This window comes from Gavia stellata, chromosome 4, assembly GCF_030936135.1.
Source record: "Gavia stellata isolate bGavSte3 chromosome 4, bGavSte3.hap2, whole genome shotgun sequence".
Lineage (NCBI taxonomy): Eukaryota > Metazoa > Chordata > Aves > Gaviiformes > Gaviidae > Gavia > Gavia stellata.
This window is the reverse complement of record NC_082597.1, coordinates 37,575,878-37,587,990: the sequence shown is the minus strand read 5'-3', so window position 1 is coordinate 37,587,990 and position 12,113 is coordinate 37,575,878.

Sequence of the window (12,113 nt, the reverse complement as noted above, 5' to 3'; positions counted from 1 at the left end):
TTTCCTTTGTTACCACTCTATCAGGCAAAGACAATAGCTTCTAGTAGTTTTTATAGTTAACATTGCAAAAGCTTCTATTTTGGTTTGAAATGTTCATTTGACAGTAGCATTTACTAACACACCCTGATGACCAAAAACAATATATTTGAAGCACTTCAAGAAAATGTGTTTTATTTCCTAATAATCACCAAAAGGTGATGGCCAGATTTTACCAGGCTGCATTCAATTCAAGGTCAACTGAGGTTGTAGTTCAGCTTAAGCAAACCCAAACCAACCTATTTTATTTCAGTTCTCTCAGTTCAACAAGTTTGCAAATTTAACATTTCCTTGTGAAAATTTGCCATTTTGCAGGACTTTATTAATGATTAAAACCCTGTTTTTCTGGGAAAATCCCTAGCCAGGTCGGGAAGCAAGTGGATCTTTAAATTGCACACTGACATATTCAAGGAAAATTAAGTTTTAAATAAACCCAAGCAGGTTAAATACACACTCACCCAGGCAATGAATAGTAACTGTGATTTGCCCCAGCAAAGTCAGCTACTCAGCAGAGCGTGAGAAGATGATGTTTCAGCCTGAGAACTCTTGTCATTGACTCTATCAGATAAAGCAATTTGCAGAATAAAACAATCCAAGAGATTTCACGAATTTGAGGAAATCATGATATGGTCATAAAAATTTTGTGAAAAAAAGAAAGGCTAAATCTCTCACAAAATATATATTGCTGCTATTCCTCCTATTGCCTTGGATATGAAGTAGTATCAGTTAGAAGATATCAAGGATATCATTAAACTCCCTTCCAGAACAGAAGTTGCTCTTCCTCAGCTCATTTGACTGTTTTTCTATTATCATTTAGGAATTCCACACAAATATTTAGCCATAAGGAAATGTTGCAAGCAAAATATGACTTGTGCACAAAATGCTTCAATTTAAAATAGAAACAGTCCTCCTTTGACAAGGTCAAATGCAACTTTTAACACTCTAAGGATGCCAGCAGATAAAACATAGAAATAGAAAGCAAGGAGCCAAAAGACGCATATGGAGTTAACAATGCCCTTTAAAACCTCCACGGAGGGCTGAGACGCACATTTTTAAAATAGTTAAGCCTGAGTGTGCATATCAATGTGAGCGTCTTCTGAAATCAGGGCTGGTGTGCTCACACAGTGAGCCCTGCAGGTGACGGGGCCACAGCTCAGCTTTGTGGGATGGGAAACAGCAGGTCCCTCACCCTGCTTCTGCCAGAGGTCCTGCCTTCTGCATGGGCTGCTCCCAGGCAGACCGTGGGCATTGGGATTCATCCTCAAGGCTGGTGTGATGGGTGCTCCTGGGTCTGGCCAGCTATGTCAGCATTGGTTGCACTGAGCCTTGCGCGACATCATGAGATGATACAGCTCACTCTCTACACCAAAATCTTGGCCAGCACTCAAGAAGACAGTACTCTGATCTCCGCTCTTTGCCTCTCAACTTATTTGCATCCCAGCAGGGCATGGTTTAGCACTCCTTGGCTGGGGAATTCGAGGGCTAAACACAGTTACAAGAAACTGTTGACATCCTTTGATCTCAAAAGTCTCCTTTGTAATCACAGCTGAGTCACCTCCTTTCCGCTCTGGGGGATGCTATTGTACCTGTAACTTTGAATCGCAAGGGAAGAAGATTGATGGGGGCTACAAGGAGCTGGGAGTGGACCCAATCTTTTCCACAATGCAACAGCTGTGATTTTTGTGAAAGCCCACACTTGCGGTAACTTCCCCTGCAAATCATACCGCTTCGCCAGCAACACCACCAGGAGAAATCAAAAAAACGTGCCTGATTCTGACCTGCTGTACACTTGGGCACCCACACATCAATCCGCTTGCGTTGCTGGATGTGAACCACGTCCAGTTAGAGGAGAATTGGGCTGCTTGTTCAAGAACAAGCTCTCTGCAAGACAATGTGTACACCGGAACGGTGCCTGGTCCAGTTACTTATACACTGAATGGGCATCTCCGTGCCGTCTGGCAAGAGGCAGCGCTGGGGCGCAGCCCTCACCCCCCCCCCGTGCACAGCCCTGACCCCCTGTGCACAGCAGTAAGGGGCCGCAGGCAGCCTGGAAGGCAGCCGTGGCAGTGCAGGGGCAGACTGTGTGCACGCAGAGATCACTCGTTCAGACCAGGACAGACTCCAGTCACACTGCCCAGACTGGAAACCTCCTTCTTCCACTTGAATCTATGTATGTTATAGTGTCATATACCATCTACAAAAGCTTAAGGTGTTTTATACAAATTATGCATGCAGGCACAAGAATGCATGTGCATAATGCAGCTATTTTAACTTTCCTACAGAGAGAATTCTTTCCCTGTACTGGATAAGAAGAAGCTGCCAGCCTTGGGGCAGCTTATTTTCCCTTATACCACATTAAAACATTGCTATTCAGACTGAATTTTAGTGTGAATCATATGATCACATTGATGCTTCAGAATGTAAGTGCAGAATTCCCTTTTGGCATTAATAGTATTTATGAAAGAAACCAGAAGAACTTGTTCAAATTTAAAATGTGGTAATATTTTGCCTTCTGGCTATTTTAAAATTTTTCTTTTATTTCTGCTAAAGAAAAAGCAGTCTCATGAGATTTACGTGAAAAAATAGCAAAAGATCATTGCACCACCCTGAAGGACATTCTCACATAAAGTTTCTTTCAACAGTTTTCCACATAGATATTCTTGTGTTGTTGTTATGGAATTCATCTATATTTTATTATGAGCATTCTGAGCTCTTATGTACTTTTCACTATACAAGATACGCAACTACTCTGTTAATGGCCAGCTAGAAGTGATAATGCAGAGACACTGAGAACTTGTTTGGAACAGACTGAAGAGGAAGAACACATATGACTCATACAAAAAAGTATTGAGCATTGTGTTTTGACAAAAGGTAACTGTCTACAGGCCTGAGGAGCCCAAGTTGCTGGGATCTCGTGTTCTCTTTCACAGAGAGACCATGCTGGCTCTGCATCAGGGCAGTATGATATCATCAAGGGTAGCCCTAGCTGAGAGCACTTCAGTTTAACCAGGGAGAAGCAACAGCCTGGGCTTCAGCGCAGGTTGTGGGGAGATTATCAAGAATGATGGATATTGCCTCTGGCACCTCTGTCATGCTGACACCTGCATTACTTCATTTCACTATGACCATTATTGTTACCCAAGTTATCAAAACTAAAACTACATGCACTGCAGCTCCCCTTCACTGCTGTCTTTGGTATAATGATTATCACCAAAAAAAGGACAGAAAATGTGATTATGTGCTAATCCTGCCAATGTTGGCATGTCACTAATTTTAAACGGGTGAGCAATTTTGGCAAACTGTCATGTAAAAATGTAGTTGGGTTTATGCATTCTTGTGCTATTCCTGTTATGATACAGTAAGTTTGCTTTTTCCAAATCAGTTTTCAAGATAAAATTGATGATGTGTGGGTTAGGAAATAACAGGAGAAGATGAGTGTTGAAGGCAGCAATATGAGGCCCTATTTCTGATGAATTACAATCACCAGGACTTTTTATAAAAACTACTATTTAGTCAGAATGTCAAGGCCAAGTGCTTAACTCCAGATCCTAAATACAGCTGTGGACACCTGATGGAAACACGCTGTTTCTCAGAGCTGCTAAGCACACACAAATGTTACTGAAGCTAAATGGTGGCTGCAACAGAAGCCAAGTGGAAGAACTTTCTAAAAATCAGGTTTGCTTTCCTTGGCAGCTTCAGGAGCAGTTGGAAACAAGTTCTACCCGTGTAGTTTCTGTGAAGCTCTCTCATGGCTGTGTTGCGCAGAATAACAACATCAAGGTGGCTTAATGGCTATGAATTTCCTTCAGCAAGGTCTCCATAATGATGTTTGATATATGGCTATAAAATTACAGACAATGTTGTTTACATCAATAGCATTTACTATGACCTACCAAATTACCCTTTATTCATTAAATCAATAGTCTCCAAACTTCATTTTCACCAAGGACTGGGGTCTTTGCTCAAACATTACTATGGAACCAATAATGGCATTATTATTATAATAGTTCAAAACTATCATAATCCCTATTACTGAACAAATATCTTTACAATTCCTGGATGCCTTTTTCCACCTCACCCAGACACCTCTTTTATTCCTGCCTTGCTTCAACCCTCCACTGACCCACCTTAAAATCTCAACCATATTTCCCTGTGGGGTAGCTGGTACCCCCCAACAAACCACTCCTCACCACGTCTTGAGCATCTCATTCCTTTCCCAGGAGGGGTAGAGACTTTTGACCCCGTAGGGGCACTGCTCCCTGTTCCCTGTTTCCATCCTTAGGAGGATTTCCGGTCATTTGCAAGTTTGTGCTCAGGGAAGAGACCCCCACTGACCCCCCTCCAGGCAGAGGGTCACTGCTCCCCTTGTGTGAGCCCCCTGCGTGCTCCCAGAGAGGAGCAGCAAGCTCAGCATGCTGCAGTGCCAAAGACCAGTTTCAGTCCCTTGTTAAAAAAACCCTGGATGTAGACTCTCACTGAATGGCTTTAGGGCATCTAGAATAAACTGATAATTGTCCATGAGAGCTATAATCCCATGTCATGAAATCCCCCGTGAGGAGCACATGAGAACAACCCGGGGAACAGAGCGGCACAGTGCTTGCAGTGTTTTCCTTAAACATGTTTGCTTAAACTTCAGGGAGTGGCCGGTTTTGACTGAAAGTACTGACAGGTCAAACCTTCCTGAGAAACTTCTCTCAAAGCACTTCATCCTTGAAACCCACTACATCAATGTAGCTGCCAAGAGGGTCAGAGAGATACCTGCTTATCAGCATTTTTAAATGCTTCCTGCGCAGTTCACACAGCCTTTCCTACCAGCTTTGAATTTCAGGCTTCATCAGATTTAATGGAGCACCATAGCTGTCTTTGTGGTGTCAACACTTTTCTTCGGTCTCCTCTTGAGCTGCAAACTCTCTCCCTGCTATCTCGCCAGGAAACTTTTTGACCCTGATTTCCAGGGCTGCATCTCACACTAATTGCTGCTGAAATGAGGGTCTGCCTAGAGAGGGGTTGTTTCAAGTAGACTCCCAAGGGGGATATCTGACAGTGCTCCCCACCCACCTAAATCCTTTATTATTAAATAATGCAGAAATAGAGACAATACATTGCCAGATTTTTCTTAACCGCGGGTCTTTTTATGGGACTGCAAATTCCTGTAGCTCAGTAAGTCCCGTTATAAAAGTGCAAATGGAGATGTACCGAAATCCATGGAGGGAACCACTTTTTTGGTTTGGGGTAGCAAAGTGCGGGCACAAAGGACAAAGGACAAGCGGGTATAGCTGTGCTTCCTGGTTTTTGGTGCAGGTAGACGGTTGTCTGAGGGCTAGAAGTACTAAGCCTGGGCTAAGCAGCCCCAAAAACTGCTCCACCACCTTCACTGTCAGCCCCACGCTGTGCCCGGTGGGGGAAGCCAGTGAGCAGCAGCTGAGTCATTTTACTCTCATCTTCAGGGAGACCAAAGTTGGTTTTACATAGCCTGTCGACAAGTTTTGGACGAGCCATGGGGTACCACAACGGCACCGCAGCCTCGGAGGCCATGGGGCTTGCAGAGGGCTGTTGTGCCGGCCGCGGGCAGCGAGCCCTCGGCACCTCCCCACTTCAGGCAGGGCACAGCAAGCAGAGGGGGGAAGGAGCCTGGAAACACGGGGTGAAGGGAATTCCTCTGCACCACAGTGAAAATGTTTTTCAGTGGCTAAGCTGAGAAAGGATTGGCAATAACCAAAATTAGGTTATGGTATATTAATTATTTACTCTCATTTCTTAAATGTATTTGATGTGCATGTATCACTCTGAAAAGGGGCTACAGCTCCATAGAAATCATTGATTTTTTTTTAAACTTTTTATATGAAAATTATTGTAAACATGCATGTTCAATCACAAATAATTGTATTTCCAAAAGGTCAACATATTTATTCTGTGTCAGCTATTTGGTGGAAGATGATGATACTCGCTTCATTGCTTTAAATCCATTAAAAAGCATCTTTTCTACCCGGTTTCTTAGGTTGTTCCACACAATAGTTGAAAGGCCATGACCCATAGAAGTCAAAGGTTAATTTCATTTTCAGATACATCAGCTGGAGCAACCAGAAGGTCATGCAGATTGCCTATTGTTGTGGCAATGTGTTTGCTTAGGGCATTTCCCGCTGCTGCCTCTGCTGCGGAAGCAGAGATGTTCAGACAATCCTGTTTGCACTTTTTCCCCATCAGCCCGCTCCAGAGCCGAACTGACTTCTCCCTGATGCAACCTTTTCAGTCTGATTTTAGCACTCCAGTTTATTCTTTGGGTTTTTTTGAGAACATTTGAAAAAGCCAAGGTTTCTGTGATCTCAGAAGATCCTTTAATTTAGCCAATAGGTATATTGCAACACAACTGAAACGGGTCCTGTTCTCAACGATCGAAACTCCTCAGAGTTGCTATATGCCGGATGGCCATAACTGACACGTTGCTAAGGCTCTCTTGCGTGTCTGTCCCTCGGCTGGCAGCACTCTAGTACTGAATGAAGTCCTGGGTTTTAGTCGCTGATTCAGTTCAAACTGGGAGAAATGAAGCGGATATAACTGTCACATTTTTGTGCCTTGGGCAATCTATTATAGGAAGGCACAGGAAAAAATCATTCCTTTTCTATTATTATGATTTTAAAATCCACTCTACAGAAGACTGTCAAAAGCTACAGCTTCTAGTCAATAAAAAAGAAAGTAAAAACCAAAGAGAAATCAAGCCAAACCCCCCCCCCCCCAAATAAAACAAGGTGAGGCAGATTCCATTTAAATAAAACTGTCATGGGCATTAATAAAAGAGAGTGGTCAAGTTATACAACAAGTGTGGGGGAGAAAAAAAGCAATGTGCTTGTCCAAGCTAAAAATGGTTTAGAGCCCACACTACTGACACAGGTCTTTGCAGAAAAAGCAGCAGATACTCTAACAAGAGACCTTTGAAGGATGCTGTAGAAGAAAGGACAAAATTTATAATATCTTGTTACACAACTAAAACAGGAGAGCTCTTTTTTTTTACTCTAACACAACTTAATAAATATTTATATACACACTTTTAACTCTTCATAAGACTTTTGGAAGTGCCAATAAATTCTAAATACTTCTTTTGCCTTGTTTGTTCTTCTGTCTTTGGCTATTGACAAGATTCTGCATATTAGTTGTAGCAATCTGAATGACAGCATGTTAATATCAGAATGTCATGTATTTGGGAAAGCAGATAGCCAGGCTGACTATGCAGAGCCACAGCCACCCCACAAGCAGTGCTGGAAAGAAAAAAATGAATGGAAAAACAGTTTCCATATTCCTGCTTACAGAAGACGAGCAGAAATCCAAGAGCTAAATACAAAAGTTGCATAATTTCTTTAACTTTCTCTGCCATCATTCAGTATAGCCGGGACTGTGATTTCTGACAGCACAAAACATCTGGTAAACTCAGTCTGAAGTCTAGGAGCCCAGGGTTTTGACAACTTGCTCAAAAATCCCACTTCCTTCCTTGGCCAGGCTGGCTGAGAATGAGTGCCACATAAGGCACCTGGGATTCTGTATGCCCAGGCTGACATTCAAACCTTGAAGTTTTGCCAGAACTGTTCATTTAATTAATATTAAAAAAAAAACCCTGTCCAAAATAAAAAGGAGAAATAAAAAACAAGGCGGGGGGGGGGTGGGGGGGAAGTACTGTCAAACTCTAAGCAGGGCATGATGGTTAAGGCTTAACCGTGCTGCAGACAAGACCCTGGCCAACACGCAGTTGAAATCCGGTGCCTGGCTGGCCCGAGCTGCAGGAAAGCACATGCAGCAGAAGCCGCAGCCCAGATGTAGGGAGCGGATCCCTCTTTGTGTCTGCCATCTGCTCCTGAGCTGCCAGCGGCAGACAAGAAGCCCCTCGCCCATCCGTCCTGCTTACTCTTGAAAAACTCCATTTAAGGAGTGTGTGCAGCGAAAGCAGCTAGCAGGTTACCCAAAAATTCCCCACCCCTTAGTATATACAAATCACTTCCCTGTGTGTTTAACCCATACTTAACTCAGGCACGAGTCAAAACCATCTGATATTCTGAAACATGTTCCTACACTACCCGAAATGTTGAGGCAGTTAAGACACATGCATCCGTGCCTGTGCTCAGCCAAGCTTTTAGTGCTGTCCCGCAACTCTAAGCACCTACAAATACCCACATGTCCTTTTAGCTGCCCATTTTCCGGTTGTCTCTGCATTGCAACCTATTTGATTACTTTCAGGTTTTTTTTCTGAGACTGCCTGCAAAAGTGTTGCCATCGCTGACATTTTGAAGCATCTCACAACATCATCAGGGCAAGATGTTCTTTCACAGAAGCCAGGGCAAAGGAGCCCAAGAGAGGACATAATCATTTTGCTCCACCTCCCCTATGAAAAGCTGCCAACGGGAGCACATAAACAAGCTAATCCCTATTCCATCCCATTATTAGCAGATTTAGCTACAGGCATTAAAAAGGAGCAGATAATGGAAAGTAAGAAAAGGCTGTAGAAGCAAAACTGTGATGATGATGTTTAATGCAAAATTAGATGTTTATTTTCAGGGTACTTGCAGATAGGTTCTTGTAGAAAAAGTCATTCTGCGGTTTTTGGCAAATGTGAAATTCCTACAGGCTTATGGGCAGCTTACATTGAAGTATTTATTTATATTTATATAGATTGCAAGCAGTTATAAGGTTTTGTGACATCTTTTACTATGATTGCCAGTCAATTAAGATTCATCCTTAGGGCCCTTTTCCTGCCTGGGTACCTAAACCAGGGCTGCTGTCACGCAGCTCAGGATGTTGCATTTATTAGTACTCCACCGTGAGAAGGTATATGAACCCACTTTTCCGGCATGAATGCTTTCACCACTCAGCTGTACAGCATATTTTTGAGTAAGGACAGGGCTGTGACAGGGCTCTGCCTTGCATTGCCACCTAAATATTTCTGGGAAGGGGCAGAAAGAATGAGTCTGCAAAAGCAGGAGGGAGAGACTCTCCTGAGGAACAGGACACCTGGGTTCCAGCCCCTGTTGACTAGAGGATGGTGCAGTAGAAATCAGGTATAGCAGAGGAAACATATCACTCCAAGTATGGCTAGTATTTATTTATTTTTAAATTTACTTGGTGCTATTGCTTGCGAACTGGCAAGAGCACCAATGGCTTTGATCTTGTCACCTCTGATAAGCCTAGAAATGCTGGGGGTTGCTGCAGGCGCGGACGGGAGATCTGGTATTGTGGGAAGTAGGATTGATGTCTTAGTAAGTGGCATTTTCTCCTCCACATCACTATGATGCCTCAGGCACTGTGCTTCTCAAGGGCCTTCCTCCAGAGATAAAGAGCTTCCTCATGCTTATTAAAGGTCGCACAGTGCTTTTGAAAAGGTAAGAATAACTTCATTGATCACCACATGACACGGTGATCTTCCTAAGCAGAATCATGTGCAAAAATAAGGCTCTCAGTGGTTTTTGTTTGGGAGATTAACAGAGAAAACAACCAATTCTTCCTTCAAAACTGTTTTTTCCCCTGCAGATACAGTCTCATCACCATACCATCACCAGACACCTATTCTGACATGCTCTCTGAGTTCATTCGGCAGCAGTGTTCACACCTGTGGATATTCTGCACATCTGTGATAATATGACACAGAAGTTCATGCCTGCAGAAATGCTGCATTCATCTCACATTAGACCTACTTCTTCTCTCATCAAAGTCTTTGGGAGTTTTCCCATTGCTTTTATTCACAGGATGGAAAGCACAGGAAACAAAACTTAAACCAAGCAAGCAATGTATGGCATAAACAAGGTACAAGCAAGTTAAGAGTTACACTGTTGAAATAAATTCCATACTCCCATGAGGCAGAAGCCCAAGTATTTCCATGTTCTGCAAAAGAAACAAAAAAGGTCCTGCACCAGAAATAAATTTTATGATCAGAAAGTGGGACTCCATGATCCTTACGGGTCCCTTCCAACTTGAGATATTCTATGATTCCATATATAAATAGTACTTACAGAATGCTTATGATAGCCGTCATTTTTTTGCTGACTGTAAGTATTTGTCTCCTTTCCCCTGGGTTGTGGGGGACAAGTTGATAGCTGGAGAGCAGGGCTGCCACTCAGAGAGACCTCAGAGGGCTGGAGAAATGGGCTGACAGGAAGCTCCTGAAGTTCACCAAGAACATATGCAAAGTCCTGCAACTGGGATGGAGTAAATCCATATTGAGGGCTGACTATCAGGAAAGCATCTGTGCAGGGCAGTACCTGAGGGACTTGGTAGACAACAAAGTGAATATGAGCTACCTTTGCAGCACTGAAGTTCCTTTGCAGCAATGAAGGCTAACCACATATTGGGGTGTATTAGCAATAGCCAACAGAAGTGATCATACTCCTCTAAATGGTACTTGCGAGAGTACTGTGACCAGTTTGGGGCTCCCCAGCTGACATGCTGGAATGAGTCCAGCCATGGGCCACCAAGATTGTTGCAAGAAGATGCTGAGAGAAATGGGTTTGTTCAGCCTTTAGAAGACAAGGCTAAGGGGGAGAAACCTTACCGCTGTCTTCAACTACCTAATAAGAGGGTATAGAGAGGAAAGAGTCATATTCTTCTTGGAGGTGAATAGTGATGAGAGGCAACAGACACAAACTGCAACAACAGAAATCCCAAATAGATACCAGGAAAAACATTTTCGTTAGTGGGTGGTTGAAGATTGGAACTGCTGCCCAGAGAGGCTGTGGTATCTCCATCCTTGAAAATATTGAAAACTCAACTGGACAAGATTGTGGACAATGTAATATAACTTTAAAGTTGGCGCTGCTTTGGCAAAGAAGTTGGAGCACATGATCTTCAGAAGTCACCTCCAATGAGAATTATTCTATCTTTGTATAAAAGTTTAGATTATTCTCTGTGTAAATCTGTTTTCATCATGATTAAAATGCTCTTGAATTTGTTGAATGCTGAATATGATGCATGGCAAGGCGGCATAACATAATTCAGATGCTTCACAGAGATCATATGAATGTGCTTCTGGCCCATACACAGCTTCACTAGCTCCACGGCGTGGTTAGCCATTCAGAGAGAAAAGTATATTTATCTCAATATCACAAATGAGTTTACATTTTTTAAAAATCAAGCCCATCACCTTTCCTTTGCATTAGTCATGGGATTGCAGGACACAGAGTCAATTTTCAAACATTTACATAGAGAATTCAGCCTCAATATCTGGAGTCAATAACTAAACCTTTAAAGATTTGCCCACCACCAAAGAAAGATGTCTGGCTTGGCTGGATCGATGGGCCGAGGCCAGTTGTATGAGGTTCAAAAAGGCCAAGTGCCGGGTCCTGCACTTGGGTCACAACAACCTCATGCAACGCTACAGGCTTGGGGACAAGTGGCTGGAAAGCTGCCTGGCGGAAAAGGACCTGGGGGTGTTGGTCGACAGCTGGCTGAAGATGAGCCAGCAGTGTGCCCAGGTGGCCAAGAAGGCCAATGGCATCCTGGCTTGTATCAGAAATAGTGTGGCCAGCAGGAGTAGGGAGGTGATCGTGCCCCTGTACTCAGCACTGGTGAGGCCGCACCTCGAATACTGTGTTCAGTTTTGGGCCCCTCACTACAAGAAGGACATTGAGGTGCTGGAGCGTGTCCAGAGAAGGGCAACAAAGCTGGTGAGGGGTCTGGAGCACAAGTCTTATGAGGAGCGGCTGAGGGAGCTGGGGTTGTTCAGTCTGGAGAAGAGGAGGCTGAGGGGAGACCTTATCACTCTCTACGATTACCTGAAAGGGGGTTGCAGAGAGGTGGGTGTTGGTCTCTTCTCCCAAGTGACTAGCGACAGGACAAGAGGAAATGGCCTCAAGTTGCGCCAGGGGAGGTTCAGGCTGGATATTAGGAAAAACTTCTTTACTGAGAGAGTGGTGAAACACTGGAACAGGCTGCCCAGGGAAGTGGTGGAGTCACCATCACTGGAGGTGTTCAAGGAACGTGTGGACGAGGCATTGTGGGACATGGTTTAATGGGCAGGGTGGTGTTGGGTTGATGGTTGCACTTGATGATCTTACAGGTCTTTTCCAGCCTTAGTGATTCTGTGATTCTGTGAACCACAGGCT